We start from the raw sequence: 25595 nt of genomic DNA, 5'->3' as shown, positions 1-25595 counted from the left end.
CTTGTAAAAGGTGTTTTATTTAATTTTTATTTAATTTACCAAATTAAATAAAAAGTTATTTAATTACCAATTTATTTAATTTACCATATTATCTTAATTTAAAGAGGAATCTATTAGACTATTTAAGCCCCAGATAATGTGAGTTTGGTAAACAATCTGCTGTTCACATTGCGCAGCAGGAAGGTTGCACAATGTGAACAGCATATATTATATATTTATCAATGGCTTAGGAACAAAAAGACCAACATTCAAAATGATTATTTAATTTGAAATTTACCAAACAATTTACAGAAATTAGTACTGAGCAGGTATTTTCCACTCATCCATTAACAGGGTAAATCCATGGAATAGTTCAAGACTATGTAATTGCTCTTGATAAGCCATATTCACAGAGTGGTGTAAGAGAAGCAAAGTTTGAAAATGCAATAATATCAGCATGAACTTTTCCCCATAGTGTGGTAATGGTTATATGACACTGTCTTTTCGAAATCAGAACTTTCATTTTCAAATGTTCTGGCTCCTAGAGTGTTAAAGAAATATTTCAATGAAAAAAAAAAACTCTTTCAAGGATTTTTACTGTGAATTAATTTATTTTGTTTAACATTCCATTCTGCACTGTAAAGATTAACAATGCACAGAAAAACTATTTCATTCCCTACATTTACTCTCTTGTGCTATATAGTAAAATTAGAGTTATGAGTAATGGATGAGTTATGACAACATTTATACTAGAAGCTGAAACATTTTCCTGCTGTAAATCCCACCATTTTCATCCCAGACACATTGGTGGAACATTGTTTTGTCATCAGGATGCAGAAGCAGAACACAAACAAAATATAATCTACAAATTTAAATATGTTAACAAAAAAATATGTAATTACAATTTTACCACAAATTTGGTATCAGATACATTGGTCTAAATCAGGAGAAAGCTGATGGAAACCAGTTACATTACCTCTGCTTCACTTCATTGTAACCAACAGAATAATCTTCCCTCTACTGAAAAAAAAAATAAAATCTTGATTTCTCAGAAACCTTTCTTAGATCTGTGAAAGATAAATAACCTCTCCAAAGAAAAAAACAGGGAGAATTGGAATAGCTTGCGGAAGTCAGAGTAGTGTTCATTACCACTTTTACTGATGTTGCCTAGAACAGAGTCATAAATGAAGGGATGAGGACCCTATTGCTATGTGTAGACTGGTGTGTCATGTGTCATGATATGTCATAGGGTCCTTGTGTCATGTGTCATGATATGTCATAGGGTCCTTCTGGCCCAGGCCTCCAGACGGGTGAGCTGCTGGAGGCTCACTTTGGATGCAGCATCCTTGCTGTGACATGTCCAGCCAGGCAGAGTCTGGAGCATGGTGCCAGTCTCTCAGAAGCTGGCTGATGAATGACTCAAATGCTGGAACTTCTGCTTTTCCCAGCTGGGAAGATTTCCCAGCTCCTTCCATACCCATCCTCAGTCACCTTGCGTGCCCATCCACCTGACTGACTCAGCTCCATGATTAGCGGTGGCTGATCACGTCTCCTAGGTGCTGATGATAGACCGTTTTAAACCACCTCAGCTCAAATAGCAGGGAAAAGGTGTTCTTTGACAGGCTGTGACAGGAAAATCTGTGGGGAAGGGCATGGCTCTGCTGCCTACACTCAGCTGACTGTGGAGTGGCACATCAGACGTTCTGGGATGAAATCCCACCTGCTGTCAGCCTAGAAGCCCCTGGTTGTCTCAGGGGCCTGGTGGCATGTGAGTGCCATTCAAGTGACACTTGATTCTTATGTGTAGGCTGTACATTTGAAAAGTTCCTGTAAATGAAGGAATGGGATGAGGAGCCTCACAAACCTGCTTTCATTATTTACCTCTTAAGACAGCAGAAATGGTAAAGGAAGATTCAAAAAAATGTTTCTAAACTTTTTTACTTGTCCTCCAGCCTTTGAATCTGTATCCCTTTTTATGAACATATCCACATCAGAACTTAGAAGGAGGTGGAATGGCTTGTCTCAAGGCAGAAATTGATCAAGACTTATGAATCTGGAGAGAAATATAAAATAAATAAATTCTAGAACTTGATGTGTTTGCTTGTAACAGCTATGCAGAAAGGTTTAAATACCTTCAGAAGTTAGCAGTGATTTCCCCTTTGTACCCCTGCAGTCTGAGTATCCAGATTACTGTACCACAGTATGACTCTCCACCATGAACTTCTCTGGTAGAAAAGTTGCTATCAATTGAATATCTTGACAAGAAATAGAAAATTCCTGTGTGACATACAGCAAAGGAATTGTCATGAATCAGACTATATACAATTGAGAATAAAAAGTCTTTTTTAACTTTTAGTAAATCACTTAAATGTCTCTAATTTAGGGCAATTATGCAAATGCTTCTTCAATGAATGAAGACCATGATATGTTTAGTGTATTCTGTTAATGCAAACTTCACTGTGCTTTTATCAGGTATGATTGAGGCTGTCACTTAGAAAGACAAAGGTATTCAATGAAAAATGACTATTGGTACAGAATACTAAGTATATTCTAGTACCTGGTGAAGCTAGAAGTAAAAAAAGGGTGAAAAGGGGAAGGTAAATCCTGTTCTATCTAATGAAGAAAAGCATTAATAAAGGTTTTAAAAGTATCCTCTTCTTTCTCCTGGATAAGTTTAATTTAAAAAAAGGAGGGAGGTGGCTAAGGAAATTATTGTGCATGTATGCTTTTCACGTTTTTCTTTTAAGTATCATCAATATATCTTATTCTTTTTTTGTTATATTTTTTTCTGTGTAATTTACATCATTCATTCCTTAGTAATTAGTTGTAGCTCTTCTGACACACTGTTATTTCCATGGAACTCCTGGAGTCTTCTGTAACTTCTGCCTGACTGGAGGAAGGTTTTTCAATACTTCAAATTAGGTGTGTATAAGCTTGGGGAAACATCCCTCTTTGTGTCCATGGCTTAATAGAGAAGAACAAAATGTGCTGGTTTTTTTATAATCAACATCAAAATTCAAGATCCCTTTTTCAGCTGGTTTGGAATTGAAACAAGAAATAAGTAACTAAAAGATCTGCTGAAATATAATGCCTGAAGAGTCCTCTAAATTTGTTGTAGTGTCTGTTATTTATTAAAAATTCTTTGGGATATGGACTTTTCTAGAAGAATTTTAGAGAGCTGACTCATTTGTAAAGATGCAGGGGACATAACTGGTGAGAACAGATTACAATGTTTACAGCAAATATTTTCATGGAAAAGAGAAAAAAACCCACAACATGACACTTTCCTGTGGTGTATGCATATTCTGTTTACTGGGAGAATTTGTTTTTTCTGAAAGGAACCATTCTTCCGATCAGTTTTGTACATTCCTTCTAAGTGTGTGCAGAAGGCATGAATTCCATAGAATTACCCATTCCACAGTGAAACAGTGCCTTAGAGTCTATAAACAAAATGTGTAAAAGTCAAGCATTTCATGTTTATATAAAATAATGTACTAAGGAAATACAGGAAGGTGGCTAGAGTGTTTATAGGGAGCACTACAGAGAACAGTTCCAAATGATCTATGATACAGCTTTTGCCTTGTCTTAAAAGTACTCTTTTTTTCTGTATAGTGTCTCTATCTTTTACAAGTCATAACTCCCAAGTATATTTCAGCTCTTTCCTAGCTGCACTCTGTGCTTTTTAAGTGATTTCACAGGGAAAAAAAACTGTAAATGAGTTTGAACTCTAGCTGGTGCAAAGTTGATCTTCAGTTGACTTACTTATCCTTACTGCCCTCTCCAACAGACTGAGATGAAAAAATCATGGCCCAAGCCCCTGCTGTTAATATGAGAATGCTCGGGACACCATGTCAGTTTAAAAACTCAAAGGATGAAATCTAGTGTAATGTAAACCACATCTTAGCACTGCTGCAAATCTAATCAGCAAATGGCATACTGTAGACTTACCAAAGGAGAAATGCTGTTTTATTGTAATCAAGTAAATGAGTGTTTTAGGGGAAAAAAATGCCAGCCCATTCAGCTTTGAAGAGTACTTTCAATTCCCAGAAAGAACAATGAGACAAACTAGGAGTGCATTCAGATTACAAACAAACAGGAACATGTTCACATTGACCTAAAAATTGTGTTATTGACATAGGAAATGCAGCTAGAGTACAATAGCAGGGAATGGAAGGGAGGAGGGAATGAATGTATTTATTGCCACATTTTTTCCCGCCCATGGACAGAAAGGTAGCAGTGAAACTGGCTGGTTGGCTGCTCTGAAGGCTGGAGTCCAGGTGCTGCTTGGTACAACAAACACTCTGCTGGTACCGTGGCTCCTGTCTCCTGGCCCAAAGCAGATCACTCATCCCTCCTTCAGGAGAGAAGTAACACAGCATTAGGGACAGAGGGAATATTCCTCCTTGGCCACTTACTGTTCTGCATTATCTTGTGGGACCCGACTTTAAATGTTGACCAAATCCTGTCCTGAGTGCCTTTGTTCCTAAATCTTCTCTTTTGCCAGAGCCTGGTAGCTGACAGCACATGCAGGCATCAGACTGCTCTAATCACAGAAAGAACATTTTCAGGAACAAAAGGAAGAACTTTTAAAAGTTGAAATGCAAAATCAGAATATAAACAAAATGCGCAAGTGATCCGCAGAACTGTGAATAGGGTTGTATCTACTAAAAAAAGGAAAAGCCCACAGTTCTTTATCTTACCTCATTTTTATAGGAAATTTGGTATTTTCAAAGTATCATGGAAGCTTTCAAATATATGAAACTTTGGCTTAGGTGTTGACACATCTTTTATATAGCAAATTAATCCTCTCCTCTCCTCTCCTCTCCTCTCCTCTCCGCTCCCCTCCCCTCCCCTCGATTTTTCACAGTAATTTTTCATATTAATAGGATGCATTCATGTTCATCAAGAAAAATATGCAGCCTTTCAAACCTCACAGCAAAATGTACACAGCTTTTAATAAATGTACTAAAATGCAGTGTTGGTTTATGGGCATTTTCCCAGAAAAATTACATGTGACACTTGATATTGTTCATGCGCTTAATTTCTTCTGCAACCAGAAACAAAAATTGGATTGCTGCTCTTCATTTCCCAAGAATCAAGCCTGTGGTTTTGATCATGCCAGATCACCTCAGCTCTGGAGGAATAAAACTGTGTGAAAACAGTTGTAGCATCAGCTCAGCTCCTCCATTCGTCTCCAAGTCTATGTAACCAGCCATTGCTTTCACAAAGATATTTTTTTCTTCCCAACTGCCAAGAAAAGCTTTCTGAAAACATCATAATCTGATGATTTTCCTGATAGATGGTGGTCCCTTTGGGCACATATATAATGATACCATGAAGTGCTAAATGAGTTTAGGAAATTTATTAGATACATCTTCCAAAATATACTAGAAACAGCAGTAGTTAATTCAGACATTTTCCCCACCCACATTAAAGATATCCAGGCTGTGTTTTTCAATATTTGAGTAACTTCATTAAGTGATGAAAGCTGACTGATAAAGTAGCTCAGTTGCTCTAAATTAGCAATGTGGAAAGTCACACAGCTTATGAGCTGAAACTCTTTCAAGCTCTTGCAGTCAAATGTGCCTAGACTTTTATTAATTTAGGTAGTTTTGTAATTTGTGAAAAATGTCTGTGAAATAGGAAAACAGCTGTGGCTCTAAGCAGAGGACTGTGGGTAATAATTAATAGAGCTGTTATTTAGGCTTGAGAGTACTCAACAGCTGAATAGTTCCAAATCTGTAAAACATGAATTCAATTAATATTTTTGTCTTATGTTTTGGCCACATTCAAGTGGGTTGAGCAGAGCAAAAGGCATAGCAGATCTCTTTATTTTTCTAGTCAAAGCACTTATTTTACTGGCAGCTGCTCTAATTAGGGATGTCTGACTAAATGCAGTTTTCAAGCTTTGTTAAAAGAAAATGTTTTCTTAATGCTGCATTCTGATTTGTCATGGCTGCACACAGCGGTGCAGATGGGCGAGTCCTGCGGCACCGACATCCCGGCTTTCTGCAGGATCCAGCTGTCCAGAGCTGTCAGCACCCAGCTGTGCAGACACAGCATTTGGCTGCTGTCAGATGGAGGAAAGGGGCAGGGGGCTCCCAGCACTCTCAGGGCTCTCACTTAGGCAGATGTTGCCTTCAGGAGGAGAGGGATGTGCTCCAGCAGCTACAGCTCCTCAAGCTGCTCCCCAGTAAGAGTCACTGGTGGAGAATGACAAGAAGGGAAAGTTTCTTTTATAACTTCTGCAGAAATGGGTTTCCAAGGGAACCTGGGACTTTCAAGGGAATGTTTTCTTCATATTTTGAGTGGGTTCTCAGACTCTAGAAATGGAGGAGAGCAAAGGTGGATTTTACATCAGTTTTGAGTAGTGGATCCATGAAGCTAATTTGTGTTATGCAGCTGTAGCTCACATTTAACACAGAAAGCCTGGCTAATATTTTTAGCTGTCTCTGAGTTAGAAAAAAATCTTCTTTAGCTAAATCCCTGTCAGGTGGAAACACAGAAATAAATAAAGAATTCCACTTCTTTCAGCTTAAAGTCTTAAAGACATTTTTTTCAAAACTGAGATTCAGATCTGTTGCTCTGATAGTATATAATCACAGGTTGACCAGGAGTTTTCTTTTTCCCAATCTTCTTTTTTTTCAGACTTATTCTTAACCACTTTCACAAGATAAGCCTTGTCTACAATTGTCTCAGCTCTATCACAGCTGAAAGTTAATCCTTTTTTTTTCCTTCCACAGCTGTGGTTTTCTTTCAGAGCAGATTATATGTTTATGGAACACCAAGGACTGCAATTTTCTTGTGTATTTTGTTGTTGTTGCTGCTGTTGTGGTTGTTCTTGGTTTTTTTCCCCTGCCTTTTTAATTAGGTTTTCCACTCTTACTTATCATGTTCTTCATTCTACACTCAGGAACAAATTCAGGTAGGTTTAGGGATAATTCTTGGCAATAAATCTGCAGAGAAAGCCCCAGATGGCAAAAGGTGTCTTTAAACTGGTGAGAAGATGGCTACAAACTCTAGAACTAAGTAAACATTTAGCTTCTTAATTTCCCACTGAAATATTCTGATGATCCAATAGCCCAATTAAATTGCCATGGGACCTTAGAATTCTCATTAGTTGCACCTGATTAAAATACAGATTGATTTTTCTGGTTTTTTGTCCACAAAGACATTTGGACTGATAAGGAGTGCCTGATACTGCTAATAAACAGAGCACTAAGTGTTCCAGACCTCTTGAAAGCCAACTGCCCTTTAGAACTCCTGCTTAAGTAGCTCAGCGTGGGATTTATCTGCCACTTTCTGAAGAATCAGTTGCCAGTATTAAGAGAAGGATATTGAAGCACAGTGATTCTGGAGAAGAGGTGAAGTGTAAGTATGAATAACTATTTAACCATTGCATTAGAGTTAGTTCCAGTTGAGATGTTTTGGGGTTTTCATCTCAATTTATCCCCAGTCCATTAACCTACAGGTCGCACACTTTCTGACAGGTCATCCTGAGCTCAGGTCTTGTAGGCAGGGAGTCTAATGGCACTTACCTCTTCTGCCAGGCATAAAAAGCAATTAAGTACAGGATTTTTTTAATATAAATTCAGAAAAATGTAGAACTTTATAAAGGTGTTGTTGGTTGGTGGTTAAAGAAGTATCATTATTTTCTTTGAATAAAATGAGGACAAAATATCTCCAGTATTTAATGTCACAGTGGATAAGCTGTGCTTGCAGTTTCTGGGTGATATATAAAACAGGGCTGCAGGTTTTCACTGTTAGAAAAAAACTAGGAAACAAAATGACACCTTAAAGAAATGCGAGGAGGATATAAAGGGCTTAAATTTACATGGCAGTATGCTAAATTCTTCCTTTTTTTTTGATAAATGCTGGAAATCTCATATATAATGAAGAAAGGGACTTTGCATACATAACCATACACATAATAGGTAGCCTGCAGATAAAAGTCCTTACTGGAGTAAAATCCTAGAGATAGAATTTTCATTGTTATCATGAATAGACTTATCCAGGTGGGTAAAATCATCCTTTCTGAAAGTTGGATATGTTCCCACATCAAAGGTTTTTGTTTAACCATGATGTAACACAGATACATCAAGAAAATATTTAGCCTTTCAAACAGTAGGTCATTTCATTTTCCTTTTCCTCAGCTAAGAGTTTACCAGAATCAATTTGTTATGCACCATAAAATTTCAGGGTTGTGGCTAATCTTAAAGATAAATTTAAACAATGTTATTATGGTTGATTTATGAAATAGAGTGGAGCATAAGAAATGGTCATGAGCAATATTGCATTTGGGTAAAGAATGAAATGCCATTGGATTGAAATGTAATATACTGTATATATTCCAAAGGATGATAAAATCAATTCATATTGATGATGTAGAAAATGCAATTTGCCACATATAAAGAAGTGCCTTCCTGACCCATGAACTCTCTCAAATCAAGTGTGTTAAAAAATTCAGAGCCTTGCAGGTTCATGTGCCCCCGATAGAGCAAAACAGCAGTGCTCTGAGTCAGCCAGAGTTTCACAAGTGCTTGACCTTGATGCTTATTCACATATTCTCAACTTCACAACTTGATTTCGATTGCTTTCTATATGATTTCACTTGCAGTTACAGAGCAGCTTGCTGAAGTATTCTTGTGGATTTTTCTCAAACAATTGTCATTCTGAATAGCTCATGGCACGGGCATTCCAGAGAAATACCCTTCCATTCAGAAGTGATGCTTTTGGACAAGAGAGGAATCCTGAAAGTGCTGTATGCCCCCTACTGAGATTGAAAGATTGTGGCAGAATCTCTCTGAAATTAATGTTTCATCTCAAGACCTTTCATGAAAAAAGCTGTCCTTTTATTTAATTAATTTTTTATTCTCTGACCAGATTTCAAATGTGCATGGCCGTTGTCCTCAAATAATACTTTACTTGGCAGTTTCTGTTCCATTTATTTCCTCCCCCACATTTCTACAGCACCAAACAAAAGGATCATATTTATATTCATGCAATTTTTTTCTGTAAGAAAAGAAAGATAGAGTTCAATGCATAGAGATAAAACCAAACCCATAAAACCACACCTTTATGAATTTAAAATGGTTTTTGGGGGGCATAGCTCAAATTTTCTGTGATGGTTTACTACCCACACATGCTGACTGAGTTGTGTTAGGATGAACAGTAATTTTTTAAATTTTCCCCGTTGCAAAGGACTATTTATCAAGGAGAAAACTGGACTTCTCTAAAAATTGGAACTGAATATTTATTATTAAAATTGTACAAACTCATAGTAGACAGTAATTAGCAGAAATTCAAGAAAGTAATACTGCATTGTGCTATAAATAAACTTACTTCCATCTGGATTAGGACTATGTGTAGTTAAGAAAAAATTGCAGCCATTTCTGAGTAATTAATTTTAATCAGTCACTGAGGCCCTGTGCCAGCAGTCAGCAGACAGATGTGTATATATTACCTCTGTAGTTATTACATTGGTTTCTAGATTTGGGATAGGGTTTTTTTGGGTTGGAACTGTAGATATGAAAAAGGAATGCAAGAACAATAGTTGTCTACAACCCAGGGGCTTACAGCTGCTGAGTTATTTGATTTGTTGACAAGGAGCTGAAAACCAAAGTATTTTGGTCCTGTCAACTGTGGAGCTAATCCCTCCCCCACAGAATAGGCTCTCGGCATTGTTCTCTGGGAAATGCAATCTGGCTTTGTGAGCTTACACTACACAAACCAAATTTCTGACTAATGTACCTAGAGGATGGTTACATACTACAAGAATCATTCCTCCATCTTGCTCTCCATGGTGGATTATGGCAACATCCATTTCCACTCATTCTTCATTGTCCTGTTATGATGCGTTTTGCAATATGAAATATTGGTAATCTGGTGATTTTGGTGCTCCACAGTGAAGATGATTAATAAAACATGCAGTTCAATACTAAGACTTTAGGTAACTTGCATAGCCCCTGAGTTCAGGGGCAGAGGTACTGACTTGGTGCTGCTAAGAATAAAGAAGTTGTTAATTCAGTTATGAAAAAAGGATATTTTTACATTATGATCCCTACTTTGCAGTTTCCTGCCCATAATTAATTACCTATCCAAATTTCTTCAACTTTGGATTATCTGACGATTGACTGACTATTTGTGGCAGACCAAACTCCAAAGAGAGAAAGGTATGAATCTCTCATATATTTGGTTTCCTTCCTCCAAAAACAAAATTTCAGAGAACATATAGGATCTGCAGACCAGATTCATTCTTTGATCTTTAGTCCTTCTTCCTGATGAAGCACTGGCACATCAACAAAACCAAAAAAGGAATTCCATCAAAAAAAGGAATAATACTGTACTTCAAAGTGCCAGTTCTGTGATGTGTCACTGATACCCAGTGTAATTAAAAAGAAGAGAGTGAGTGAGGATATGCTGTGCTCAGATTTGGTCTTACCTTGTTATATACTTTTAATGAATTTCACCTTGATTTACCTCCAGGTGTAGAAATGAAGCAGGTCTAGTCCTTAGCAGAAAAGAAGGAGGCTTGTGAGCAAAGCTGGCTCAAATCTTCACAGTAGCTTGAAATGAAAACTGAACGCACTTATCCCAGAAATGAGGAGAAAATAAGAGATATTCACCACACAAACCTCCTCCTTTCTGGAGCTCCCCATGCATCCTGCCAGGGCTGCCAGGCTCCTGTATAGGCAATGCCAGGATGGTGCAGCTGGATTGCCTCCATCCTGTATCCTGCTTCTCAGGCTTGTCAGCACCTGTGTTCTGTCAAAAGGGTATGGTGAATGCAGGTTTGAAAGGACAGCACCCCTGTTAGTCCTGCTCCCCCTTTCCCCTTGGGAAATGCTCCATGGCATTCAAGCTTTGCCATTTAGAACAATACAAAATATTAAAATAAATATCATACTGTCATACTATAAAATATTAAGAAAGCCCCATGCATCCTGAAAATGAATCAATTCATTTTGCGTTAATCTAGTACTTCCTGACTAAAATAAAAGGCCTCAGTCTATAGTCTTTTACTTGAGGTGGGCTTTAGGAGATACATAAAGCACACTTTCTGAAGACCTTTGTGATGAGCTGTGAGCTAGCTATATATTAGTTTCCTAACACTGTTCCATCACTGCACAATAACTTGCAAGCCCAGGCTTAATAATATGGTATCCAAAATAAGCTCTTGTGTGTGTCAGCAGTGCCTTAGCAATAACTCTAGCATTCTTAGTGTGTTGCAGATTTGTAGCGGCTAGTTTTTAGACAATCCTCACAGTTAAAATTGCTCTGATCTCTCCAGTCCATCTGTTAGGCAGTTGGCAGTTCCTGGAAAGAGGTCACTCGGTCTGTTCAGCCCGAAGAAGTGGAGACTGAGGGGAACCTCACTGCAGTTGCAATCTCCTCAAGAGGGAAGCAGAGGAGCAGACACTGAAGTGTTCTTTCTGGTGGCCAGTGGCAGGACCCAAGGGAATGGCCTGAAGTTGTGTCAGAGGAGGTTTAGGTTGGGTATTAGAAAAAGGTTTTTCACCCAGAGGGTGGCTGGGCACTGGAACAGGCTCCCCAGGGAAGTGGTCAGAGCCTCAAGACTGACAGATCCCATGAAGCATTTGGAGAGTGCTCTCAGTGCATGGTGTGACTCTTGGGGATGGTCCTGTGCAGGGCCAGGACCTGGATTGATGACCCTTGTGAGTCCCTTCCAAGTCAGCATATTCTGTGATTCTCTGAAAATCATGTCACTGTACCATCTCTCTTCTGTACTGGCCTTTGTGGCTGCATTGCAGACGGAAACTAGGCAGAAAGTTGATACCCCCATCCAGATATTTCCTTCATGTGACAGTGCCTTCTAGCTAGGCTGGAACAATTTTGATGTACCTCAACACCAGTCCAGACAAGAGCCTGGAAGAGCAGTAGTCGAAGTTCTGCCATTGTGCAGGAGTCAGTAGCAGACAGAACTCTCTTCTGGTTAAACCTGCTACCTTCTTCTCCTCCTGAAGCTCACAGGCTACCTGCACACATGGCATGAAATCATTTAGTACTAAAGAAGCTCTCTTAGTCTTAAAATATCTGGGGCAAAATTATCTGCCAGAATAGCGGATTCAGGAAAGAGTTGCAAGCATTGGTAAAAGCCATAAAATCTTGTTTTCACTGAGACTGAATGTCCTTGTTCCTGATCCATGGGGTGGATCAGCCTGGAGGCCAGTCAGTTTTGGAGTCACTGCAATTGGATGGAACATCCACAGTGCCATGCATTTATTGTAAGGGAAGGCTCCATGTAAACAAACAGCTGAGGGTAGATCTTTAACTAGCAGAATCTTGCACTGTTTCAGTTACCCCAGAGGATCTCTGCTCACTTTCTGAAATCTTTCATCAGCTGAAGATTTCAGTACTCATTTGGAATAAAAAAAATACCACAGTAACAGCAAGAAGCTGTGGTACAGTTAACTACTCAAAAAGGCAGCCTGTGAGCTGAGTGATGACAATAAAAACTACCTGGTACAAAACTCATAGAAGGAATCTCCAGAATGCTTAAGGGCAGAATTTGTATGAAAAAGCTGTCTGGTGACATCAGGTAAATATTTTTAGTATAACACAAAAAGTTTCCAGAATTGCTGTAATGGCAAAAAAGGCTTGTTTTTCAACCTTTATGTGCGCCACTTAGGTTTATTGGTGCCAACAGACCTAAAGAATTGTCTCAGAAGCCTGAGAAATAAGGTCTCTTCCACAAATGACCCACAAATAAGTGAAAAGCTCCCTTGATAGAATGCCATTCCTGAGTGTGAAATCTCTTTTCTTTTAAAAACTAAAATGATTTGTACCAAACTTCCCTTTTTGATTTCCCTCATGAAACATGAGGAGGAACACTAGTACCCAGGGGGAAAGATAAAGACAGCTGTGCTGGCATTTAAGCTGGCAAAACACTGCAGTGGGAATACACTGCCCTGGAGAAATTTATGAAATTTGCGTATCCAGATTAAGTATATCCCTTTTATTGTTATGGACTGTCTCTCAAGCTGTTTGAAATGTTTAACTGCTTACAACTAAATAAATGTGCTTGCCTTTGGGGAAGGCTTCACATGAAACCATGGAGCCAATAAATAAGAATTCAAAATAAAACTTGAGAAAAATGTTAGCAATTAGTCAATATGTAAAATAATTTATTTCAGTTTTCCTATTAAGTCATGGGAATAGCAGATGCATGTGCTAATATCTTATGTCCCTACCGCTATTTGTACTTACCAGGAACATTATATTAGTATTGTCTAATTTTCTTTACTAGTTATTATATACACATGGAATTGGAATTCCTTTCCAAGGAGTGTCCATCCATTCTAAAGGCACACAGCTTTTATGTAAATGTGTTGAAAGTGTTTTCACAACTTGTTTGTTGGGGCATGGCTGAGGTGATAAAAGCCCAACCTGATTTTACTTCACAAAATTATTGATAAATGGCAGTTGGTAGTCAGGCATTCAGTGGATGGAGAGAATTAAAGGATGTGATAAAGATTTCTATACTGTGGTGCCACTGAGTTGCAGGCTGGTAGGACAGGCCAAAAGAAACTTGAAATGTAGGAGAGAAAATAGAAAAATATATATTTAATTTTGATTAGCTGAGAGTTACAGAAGGATGCTAGGCACTGTTCACCTTTGGGTCAGAAAATGGGAGTGTGTGGGATGATTGTGCTGGCAGGAATCAAATCCACCATGATTACAATTGCTTTAGAAACTATCAGGTTTCTGTAAATAAATACTGTGACATCACTGGGCATTCATTAACATGATTATGGGGGGCATTCAAAGTTGGTCAAATCAATTAGAAAAGACCCTTTATTTCAGCATCTCCACACAGTTGGAGTGGATCCTGATCATCTCCTGGAACATCAGCCTTTGATTGCTGCTATTTTCTTTTTTCTCCAGCTGTGATTCCTTTTTCTCTGTTTTGGTTGTCTTTCTCTTCTTCATGCATTTGCAAGGGATTTGATTTAACTCCTCTCCACCCAGCCACCTAGCTGCCCTACATTATTATATCTCTGTTTATAGAGGTGTTAAAATAGGTATTTTTCATCTGCTGTTTAGGCCCCACCACCCAATATGTGTGCCTCCAGCAGGAAGGATACAGAAGACAATGAGCTCTAAAGAAAGAGGTTTTCCCCAGCTTTCCTCTTTTTTTTTTTTTTTTCCCTTTTTTTTCCCCTTGTGAACATGAGCTTATTCTGTCTTCTGGAAAGCATATGGGACTCCAGTAACAGGAACAAGAGCTCCAGATTGGATATTTTCAAGTTCTATGGAAAACTCTGAGTTGGCCCTGCTGGTGTAAAAGTGTTGTGTACAGCTGGGCTTCAGGCCTTGACTCCATCTTCTACCAGTGGAAGATGAGATAAACTCTTATGCTAAAGTATTGCCATTAACCTTGAAAGATGCAATGGAAAAATGCAAGTCTAGCTGATCTTTCTCAGGAACTTCTCCAAAGCTGAATGGATGTCTATTCAAATCACAATCCTTTGGTTTCATACATATGGGAGATGGTCTTGGCCTAGGGTGAATGCAGCATGGACAAGACCCTGCAATGCTTGGGCAGTAAAGTGCATTGTTTGCAGAAAAGGTTGTTTGTTGTGGAATTGCTTTAAAGGATATCCCTGTATAAGTAGTAAGTGGAATTGTGTTTCCTCAGGTCAATATGATTTTCATGATAATAAATACAATTTTTCTTCTGAATATGAGAAATCTTCCCAGTATGAGGAAGGTGGGGAAAGAGAAGTGTGCCTTCATTGTGCTTTCTCTTCCTCTCTCAAGTACAGCAAATGCTCCTACATCCAGGTGAGTTGCCTTTGTCTCATCCTGCTTAAATACCCAGGTGGACTATGGCAGCCTCAGCACTCTAGAGAATCCATCTAACTGAGAAGAAATTTCAATAGTTTAAAGCAAAATACTGTTACAACTAAGTCAAACATTGCCTGCCATGGAATCTCAATTTTCTGAATCAGTGTCATCTTGTGTTTCTGGTATTCTGTATGTACTCACCTGTTCATAAAAATGTGTTCACTGTGAGACCACTCACTTTTATTTAAGACAAAGGTATTTCCATTTTTTCTGTAGCATCATGAGTAGAAGTGCATACAATGTAGATGTACTGTTTTTATTTCTGTGATAACATTGGTGGAATTTTATTTTTTTAAGAATAGGCAGAAAGGAACAGGATGGAAATTTAGGTTACATGAACTTTCACATGAGCACACTTCTAAAACACATTAAAAATAAATGTTGTTTAATTTTCTTTTAGATGGCTAATTCTTCAGATCTTGTGCAATAGTATCAATAATGTATTTAGTTTCTTGGATAGGATAATGTTCTGTAGAATTAAAAATTCAGACTTGTATATTGGAGAATTGAGATTTTACAGCTGGCTTTTTGGCAAAAAGGGACTAGGGTTTTTTGTAATGGCTCAATAATATAATCTTCATAAAATTAAGGGATTTCATAACTGTTCATTTGCTCGAGCAATTTCTAATACACTAGAATTTTATCCTCATGACAAAAGCAGATGTGAAAATGATAGTCTATATTATATTAAAAAATGGCAAACCCTATTCAGTCTCCAGAAGCTGTTGCACGCTCACAAAGCATAAGAAGTACAAAGTAAGGAACCATTTCCTTGGGAACTGATGATGTTTCATTCTGCCCTATTTTCACCTGCTAGAGGAAGAGCTAGAAGCTTTCCACAGGTAAGACAATGAAAAGTTTTTGGCATGAAGGCAGTTTGGACAAGCTCTTACCAAGAGCCTGGTGGTGCCAGGAGAGAGTGAAAGGGAAGTGAGAGGTGACAAATTATGCTTGGTCCTGACCTAGTGCAAAATCTTCAAAGTCTATATCTCCATGATACACGTACTGTTCTGTGAAATAGCTCAGAAAATTTCACTGAAAACAAGGGAACAATTGTTATTTAGCTTACCTACTGCATCATCTGGCAGGCAGAAGGTGAGAAAAGAGCAATTAACTGGGAAAGCGTGATTTTAAAATCGTTCCTCCATACTATTCTTCCACCCTTTGGGAGCTCTCCAATTTGAAATCAAGATTTGGTGTTGATGTTTCCCCTGATTTGATGAAATTATCAAGTCACACCTGGATACATAACAGAGATTGTTCTCCAGTTGTTTGTTTTCATAAAGCCCAAAGGAACTCACAGCTAAGTTCAACAGCAGCTGGATCTGCTTCCATGGATTTTTGTGTCTCTGCTGGATTTAAGTACTATGTTTTTCTCTCCTTTTTCTTCCTAGCACTCGGGCTCAGTTGTTCTCTTACCCTTGTTTCACTTCCAGCCCTGTGATCTAATCAGTCTGAGCTGTCTCCTTGCTCCCTGCAGAGCTGCTCTGGCCACAGTGGCACTTGGCTGTGTCTGGCAGATGATCAATAATTTTGATCAGATGCTGCTTGGAGCAGAATGGTCCCCTTGGGTATTGGCTGTGCTCTCTCCTGTGGCAGGAATTCCCTCTAAGCCAGGCTCATGTGCTGTGCACACCACTGGAGCCCCTTCCCCAGGCCTGCAGCAGAGGACAGAGACACAAACTCACTCAGTGCCTGTCCCTGCCTGCCTACCCTGGGATGGGCAGTGGAATCAAGCCCAGAGCACCCCCTAGACAGGCTTCATCTGCAGGCACAGATGCCTCTGGAGTTCTGCAGAGATCATAACATGGCTCCTGGATGCAGCAGAGACAGAGCAGCCACCAAAGCTTGATGGGTTTTATTTGCTCCTCAGCACGTGGGTCGGCTGAAGTGATCAGAAAATGATTGGGTGACCAAGAATTCTTCTGGAAATGTCTGCATGGGACAGAATGCTAAATATTTCAGATATGAGGTTTTATCTGGCTCCAGCAGTCAGTCAGTTTGGGAATACACTTTTTGCTTACTTTTTTGTTTCAGTTTTTATTCCCAAGAGCAACCAGAGGCAGTTAAAACAGGAATTATTTTCAAATGTGAATCATCACTCACCATATGGCTTGAAGCTGGAAATGAGCTTAAAATCATATTCCAATGCAAAAATGGTATTCAGAAAGTTCAGGGTTTTTTTCATGTATAGAATATAGCTCTTTAACCCTAACTAGAGATTACAGAACAAAAACACACACAAACACACATGCAAAACACGGACTTTTTCTTGTCCTACATTTAATATCCTGTTCCTGAAGGCGTGAATTCTTTGGGAAATAGTCTCCATATAATAAGTATAATAAGTATACATTGTTCAATCACACATTTCATTCAGTCAATTCATTAGTCTTGTCTTAGTAAAGACTAAAGAAATTAATGATCTTATAAAGGAAGGAAAATGCTTCCACAGTTCACTTTCCACATTAAAATTCAAAATTATGCAAATATGTAGAATATATATTTGGAAAACATTGTTTGCTTTATCACTTTTTCAGCCCCCAGAACACATCAGCTGGGGTTCAGATGAATCTGGAGCAGGTGGTGAGTACAGGCATATGGGGCTACCTGCATTACCTGTGATCTGTGCCCCCTGTGGAAACTGCTGTGAAGACCACATTAAAGCTCAGGCTCCCTACAGAGCCTGTGCAGCTGTTCCATGCCATGCTAGGAGGGAATGGGATGAATGTTTATAAGTGAACTGCTAGTAGACATCACATAAGAAATGAGAAATGTGTAGCAGAAAACTTTACTTAGCCCATCCAGAAAAAAGCTGGCAAGAAGTCAGGGATCCTGCAATGCTACCTAATACTAACAAAAGATAGTATCAGTTAAGATTAAAATGATGTTGTTAAAAAAAAATCAAGAGATTTAAAAGACACACAAGCAAATTTGCTTAAACATTTGAACAAATATTGAGGAAATTCAATACAATGTTCATTTTCATTGTTTTTAGTTCTCAAAATGAGAAGCAGACCTTGCAGGTCCATTGAGTTTATAGTCATGGAATAAATTGTGTTTAGCCTATTTGGAAAAAGAAGATGGTTTTTAAAAGAATCAAGTATACCAAATAATCTAATAATTCAATGCTTTCTGATATAATTCTCTGAATTGGTTTTTAACTTTTTTTTTTTTTTTTTTTTTGCTAGAACATACTTCAGTCGTTAGATTAAATAGCCAGGATAATTTGATTGCAAAACAGAATTACAATCCTCTGAAACAAAATCCACGTGGAGTTTTCTATTAAAAGGAAAACAAGTACTAAAAATTGCAGCCTGACCTGTCCCAATCTTAAAAGTCTTCAACTACTGGCAGTAGAAAGCATATCAACAGGGAACAGACACACCACTGTTACGTGAAGGGCTACATGTTTTGGTAAGGCACATGCTTACTGTACCTCCTTCAGTGTCCTTATGTGACTACTTAAAGAAAGCAGTGACAAATGAAGAAACTTCATAACTTATTATTCAAGATTCTCATGTTGAAGAAGTCAAGTGAGAGAGAAGAAAGAGGGGAAAGAAAACAGAAAAAATGTTCCTCTGAAAGTTCAGTTTTGCCTGGACTGTTGATGTTTTCTTGCACTCTGCAACACTAATACATTGATCTGTGCTAATTTTCATGTACAATTTTAGTCTAGAGATATATTTATTTTTCTGTTTAAAATCTAGAGGACTTAGAGGGTATTTTTCATTATGAAGTTGGGTATGAAGCATTAAGTGGCTTACACAGGAAAATATATGCTTCCTACGTGAGACTCATGTAGGCATTCAAATTGTCAGGCTTATGTCAGTGAGGAAGATGCAGAAGAGTGTTATTTTTTCTCTTGGTATAGAAATGCTGAGCTTACTTTTTGCTTTTGAGAAATTCCCAGTTTTACAGAGCTAACCCTTAAAGGAAATGGTGTCTGGAGGTGGCAGAGTTCCACTATTCCAGAGTACCACTATTCCAAGGCTGAAATCAGTAATGAAGTGTTACTAGCTAAACGTGACTTGACCCAAAATATCCACCTAGACTTGCATCTGTTCTAAGGTCTGCTCTATTTTTTTAAATTTCTCTGACCTGGAAGTTGCCTATGTCTCTCTTCTTTCTCTAAGGATGAAAAATTGCATGTCTGGGGCTCTGCTTTCATCTGGGAGGAGACAGAAAAAATGCATTTTCCATGCCTGTGCAAGATGTTTTACAGTGTATAACTGCAGTGATAAGCAGTGGTCTGTCAGATCTGTTGAGCACAAAGAGAGAGAGAATGGCAGTGAAACTGTGCTACAACTTTTGCAAAAGGAGAAGCCTTTGTAATCTCTGGTTTTTGGCTGCAGAGACTCCTGTGAAGATGGAGAGAAAACATTGAGTTGCTGTGCTGAAAAACTCTCTGTCAGTACAATCAAAATCTTGGTCACGTGTTTTCTCTGGGCATCTACACTCATGCTTATTTTGAAAAGTTTCATTATTATTCCTTTCATGTATGAAAATATTTTTTATATATGAAATGGGGCTAATATTTTTTCAGTATCTCCAGTAACATCATCTAAGTCATCTTTCATCTGTGGGCCTGAAATTTTAAGATCTGTTTTCAGGGTAACCAAAAGTTGCACTACGAAGTTTTCCTAGGATTCATCAGAAAACCTGCTCGCAGTAATGGTTACCAGATTTCCATGTGTCTAATAATTTTTCAGTAATGTGATTGCTCCTTCAAAAGAGTAGAAGAATACTTGCACTGAGTTTTCCATTGCAAGCTTCATTGGCTCACCACTAGTAAGGGACTTTCAATGTCAGGCTGTAAATCTCCCCAATAATGAGGTGACCTGAGTTAGGTAATTGTCTCCTGAAAAGTCTATTAACATTTCTATATTTTCCTAATTTTCTTCAGATGCTCAAAAAATTTGATTCTAAGTTCAAGCACGAGTCAGTCACAGTTTGAGCAAGTTCAGTATTGAAGTTTCAGTACTGAAGTTTCTCTCCATAGGAAAGTCCAAGGATGAATGTCTTCCCTGACCTCACCGATCATCCTCTTTCATTGCAAGCAAGATGAATTCACCTTTTTCTGAAAAAATCTTACTAACTTGCCTGTCCAGCTTTTTGTTAGAGTCAGAATTACAAACCTTAGCAAACCCAGCACAGGAAGACCTGGCGTTTTCCTGGAGTCAGACTGCACGAGGTCTCCATGAGTAGCTGGGTATATTCAAAACGCATCAGCCTCTGTTTTCCATCCATAACTGATGCTTATTTGTACTCTAGCTGTTTGTCTAGGACTTGGATGTTATGACAGCTGTGACTAGCAAGTACCTAGAAAATGAAGCCATTTCATGGATTTTTAGAAGTGGCCTTGCAGCTACAGGAGAGGGAAAATTGCTGAATTTGTCTGTACTGCAGGTGGTATTATTATTATTATTATTATTATTATTATTATTATTATTATTATTAACTTTTCTTCTGGAAGAAGCAAATCTTGATTTTAAAGATTCATCAGTAATTTTAAATACTGTCCATCAATCTATTTGGTTTTCACACAGTGCTCTCTGCTGTTGTAATAATCCTATCTCATCATGGTATCCAATTTCTCTTCCTCCCATATAATTATATAATCTTTTTCAATAGTATTGCACATGTTTTTATAAACCCTGAAGGCAGTGTTAGAAACAGTCTAAACTTTACTAGGAGGAGACACTTATATGCTAAGCAATATTTTACACTTGCAGGAAAAATGCTCTAGAGAATAAAATATAGTGCAGAGATACAAAAGTGGTCTATAGGGAGAACTTTTTATCAGCATGTGGGGGAAGTATCATAAAGAAAAAATCCTTTCCTAAAAATCTTTAATACATCTTGAGCATTACAGCACGCTGAAATTTAACTTTTCCAGAATGCCATAAAGCTTTTTATAAGACAGATAAATCTAATTCTGGCTGATTCCTGTTTCAGTGCATGGGAAGAGACGTCAAGATAATCTCATGCATCTTTGCCTGGCATTGCATCTCACTGAGGTGGAAGATCTCACTGCAGTGTGTCCCAGCATAGCAGGAAGCCAGTGTTATATCAGAATTAAAGTGATGCACCTGAAAGGGTTAAAGACCTACAAAAACATGCTCAGGGTTTTAGATTAAATCACACTGCATAGTGTTTCTCTCTCTGGGCATGAGAGCAGCAAGAGCATTATGATGTTCTCTTAGATAAGAACTGCTTTTTCTCTTTAAGTGACACTATGTATTATTAGCTGGTCCTTTCAAAGACAGGGTTTTTAGTAGGATTTTAAATATCTGTCTAACACAAACAACTTGCCTGGCATGAGACCTGGATTGCATAATCCTACTGCACAGTACTTGCTTGCAGCATTTCAAAGGAGAATTTTTGAACCACAGTGGTAGCAAATGCTGTAATAAAAGCTTAAAGGGAATTGTCTACTATCAAGCCAAGGATGAAAGTCTGGGAAAACAGTCAATGTTCAAAATAAAAGGAGTAGATGGTTAAAAATGAAGTTTTAAACAACTCTTCTGACTATTGGTCAAAGAATGAGAAGCTGAATCAAAATATGCCATGAGAAATAATATTAGCCTTTCTGTGTACCACTTTCTATTCTATGGGCTGTTGAAAGGAAATTATACTTCATATTTCACATTATCCATTTTATGCCAATAAATGCCTTTATGTTATTAGCACCATTTGAAGTAGCCTAGCCTTAGTGCAAATTCAGCTGTCTCTGTTTCCCAGGTGGAAAGTTTTGGGAGGAGTAGAAAAAAGAAAGGGGGCAAATGTAGTTACAAAAGAGAAAAAAGTGATGTAAAAGCTACGGTCTTTTCTCTTGGACTTACTAGTCATCCTAAAGTGTGCCCAAAGGTTAGATTAAATAATATCTTTCACTTAAAAGCAAAATTGTTATAAACCCCCCCAAAGCTAAGCTTAGAGAGCTACAGCAGTACCATTAAAAAAAAAATTAAGAAAAATACCATATTAAGAAAAATCAAAGAACCTATTTCTGTGGCAGTGTGATACTGGAACCAAATTCATGAGTGAAAAGTCAAAGAATGACAGGAGAATAGACTTATAGAAGTGTGGGTAAGGGACATTGCTCAAGCTCAATGCTTGACATGTTTTACCAGGTGGTATCTAAGAATTCAGGATTCAAAATTAGACACAGCTAAGATGTAAAGTATCTTAAAACCAGCCTCTTATCTCAGTTCCTATTTTAACACAGTAAATTTTCATATTCAAATCATGTACATCTGTGATGGGTATAACACTTTAAAAATACTTATACACAGAAAATCTGAAGATCCTTACTTGTCCAGTGATCTCTGATGACTCAGTGTAAAACCGTTATTCAAAACCAAATCAAAAACTAAACAAACAGCAAAAAATAAAATATTTGAAAAGTTTCACCCATCACTATGTATGTGAGCACATACTTTTCTCCATCCACTCTTTGCTTGAGTCATTTTTGTCTTTATGAAATTTCAAGCTATTAAAATCTCATGAACAGATGCTTATAATACAGGGAGCAAACTTTGTCTAGGAACAGTTTAGAATACTGTGCTCCAAAGTTATATCTATTTATACCTTTATTTTGGGAGAACACTAATATGATTCATTGGAGTACCTTGAATGATGAGTCATCAGGACACAATGACAGAAGAATTATGTTTCAAAGAAAGTACAAATGTTAAGCTCTGCCAATTTTGAAGGAATGATAGTATGGTAAGAATGATATGTGTTACACGTGCAGGTAGCTACTCATTTAGGATCATGTTTTGCTGCTTCCTGTGCTGAATATCACCACAATTAATGAAACTGCTTGCAGAGTTGCTTTCTATCAGAGTCTCCAAATCAGAGTTTTTAAAAAACATTTTCCCATAGGCCATGATTATTGTTATCCTTAATTTTTTCACAGTGTTTGGAGATACCATCCCAAATATTTCATTAGTTAATAATAATTCAAGTGGGAGTACATTGCTTCCTTCTGCCCTATTTTTTTTTCCATGGCCATGACTTTCTCAGATGGAGAACATGGATGTAGAGAGGTAATAAGCTCCTAAGCATGGGAGCTAGGGAGAGGAGCAAAGAGAAAAGGAACAGAACACTGTTGCGTGTTGAATAAGGTTTTCCCTTGAGGTTTATTTTGAGCCTTTGAATTCCATGGAAGGGGAAGAACAAATTCTGTCTTATGGAGGATGCAGAACTTACCCAGGTTTTTAAGTGCATGCCCATTGCCAGTATGTTCAGAAGGACACCTTTCTCCCACCCTTTTGTATCCTGGCCACAAGCTTGGTCAGGGCTTCAGAAGCTCTGAAGATGCACCTTTTGAAAAAAGAAAATATGAAATCAGAATATGCTGTTCCCCAGATACATTGGTCCAGTTGCAATAACATGGGAGGCTTTGGCGGCCAGAGTTTTGTTAGAAGGGAAATTAGGTGTACGAAACCAAAAGGAGGTCCCCCCCACACTTTTTTGCTATTCTTTCCTTATGGAAAGGGAAAAATGTCAAAGTATGGATGGGAGACTGAGGTTGTTAGGGTTAGGACTGACAGATGAGGTGAAGATGAAGCCTGAGCTACATTCCCAGTTTGTTTCTGAAAAGGCAGACTCATTACTAAGGCAGACACTAAGATCCTAGACCCAGAAAAGCCTAGGCTAGGCAGGAGATGTGGGATGCTGCAGTGGCTGCAATGCACACAGCAGTATCCCAGTGCCCTAGTCTCAGTAGAGGACAGCAGTGGGTGTCTGCAGAAAGAGGTTGAACTTCTTGTGATCCTCTCCTGCAATACCTCCCTCCCAGACCTTGGTGATTTGTACCTCTGTGTAAAAGAGCGTGGCACAGAGCTCAGAGCAAGACATTTAACCATGCACTTGTGTGAGTGGTTTTGTAGCTTGCTCTGAGCTCAGAGCAGTCACAGCTGCACAACAAACAGCCTAGAAAGGAAATGGTCTGAAACTGCCAGAGATATTCCCTGCAAAAATCTGAAGACCAGAATGAACAAATTTTCAGGATGTGAAGGAGAACAGGAGAAGGTGAAGGATGTCAATCCCCTTATAATTGTCCCTGGAATTTATTAGATAAAATGCTCAACTTACCCTAAAGAGCAAGATATGATTTGTTCTCCAGAAAAGTGTGAAATCCAGAAGGAAAGCCCCTTCCAATCCCCATGTCTGGTCAGAGGGTAAATCACAAACAAGAGACACAAAGTCCTCAAACTCAAAGTCCTGCTTTCCCAGTACCAGTGAGTGGCCCACACTGTGCTCTATCCCTACTTCTTCAAAGGAGGGCAAGTAAATAAAACTCAAGAGATTTGTTATTCCTCAGGAGTGCAAAAAAACCTTCCTAGGCTTGCAGCTGAGAAGCAGAGCACTGAAGCATGGAATTAATTATATACAGTAATTATTTGTATTGACAGTGCAACAAAGACCTGATAGCAAAGGCTTTATGCAGTCAGTTGAACTATTCAAAAGGTGTTACTGCATTCACTGAGCTCTATCTTGAAATGTAAAATGTTTCTTACTATTACCCCAATTAAAAAGCTCTTCCAGAGCCTTCACAACCAGGGTAATTTGAACTTCCTGATACCAAGCTAATTTCACTCATGCTTATCATATATTCATGTGCTGTTGCAGAAAAACAGTCCTTTAATTGGAATAAAATCTTTTCTTTCCGTGATACTGTTTCCCTGGAATGTGTTTAGAGAACTGTCCCTTCATTCTAGATTGCTAAGATGACTTTGCAAATGGCAGATGCCTGCCTGGTGTGTTCTCTTTGTGTTTGTTTGAATTTACATTTTCTGAGAACAGATGTCCCTCACAACCTGCTTTCTGTCCCAAAGAAACAGAAATCCAGACAGTTTATTTGGCTCCCTGTTTCTTTTCAGTCCTAGTTCCACCTGTGGGGAGTGCTTCTAGAGCAGAACAGGAGTGGCTGATGCCTTTTTATATAAAGTTGCAAGGCAAGGGAAAAATGCACTGCACATATGAAAGAGACAATTTAGAGCACCTTGTAGGGACACAACACAGAGAAATGGCTTCAAAATGATAGAGGTTTAGATTAGATATTAGGGAGAAATTCTTCACTGCAAGGGTGGTCAGCCAGTAGGTCAGGTTGCCAAGAGAAGTAGTGGATGCCCCATTCCTGGAAATGTTCAAGGCCAGGTTGGATGGGACTTTGAGCAACCTGGTCTAGTGGAAGGTGGCCCTGTCCTTGGAAAGAGGGTTACAAGTAGAGGATCTTTAAGGTCTCTTTCAACCAAAGCCATTTTATGATTCTGTACAGTATGACTACATTTTCAAGACTCACACTTAGCATAAGAAGAGCTGGGGTTTTCTGCTGGTCTTTTCCTTAAGCAATAAATAATTATCTCTTCTTTTTTTGTTTGTTTGTTATTTTTTAAGAAAACTAGCAAAAGGGGCAAGTAACTAAGTAATCATCTGGCTGTTGCTCATATTTCAAAAGAAAGAAATCAATTTTAAAAAATTTTGAACTGAAAAGGTAAAACTTTGATTCCATCAGTGTAAATCCATTCCAGCTGTAACAGTGACTGTGGAGTTCCTTTTCTGCTGACCCCATATTTCACAGTGCATCCTTCTGGTTTGGCCTCTTTCTTTCTACCTTTTCATCTCTCACATTCTGGTCCCTCCCTTTTCCCAGTGTGCCTTTCCCTATCCTTTCCTGACTAGAGCTTCTAAGAAAGTTAAGGAATTTTAGCTGAAAAGCTGAAGCACAGCTGCACTAG

Source organism: Melozone crissalis, unplaced genomic scaffold, assembly GCF_028551555.1.
Source record: "Melozone crissalis strain CALT ecotype California unplaced genomic scaffold, PUWL_Pcris_2 ptg000042l_1, whole genome shotgun sequence".
Taxonomy (NCBI): domain Eukaryota; kingdom Metazoa; phylum Chordata; class Aves; order Passeriformes; family Passerellidae; genus Melozone; species Melozone crissalis.
This window is presented reverse-complemented; position numbering follows the sequence as displayed.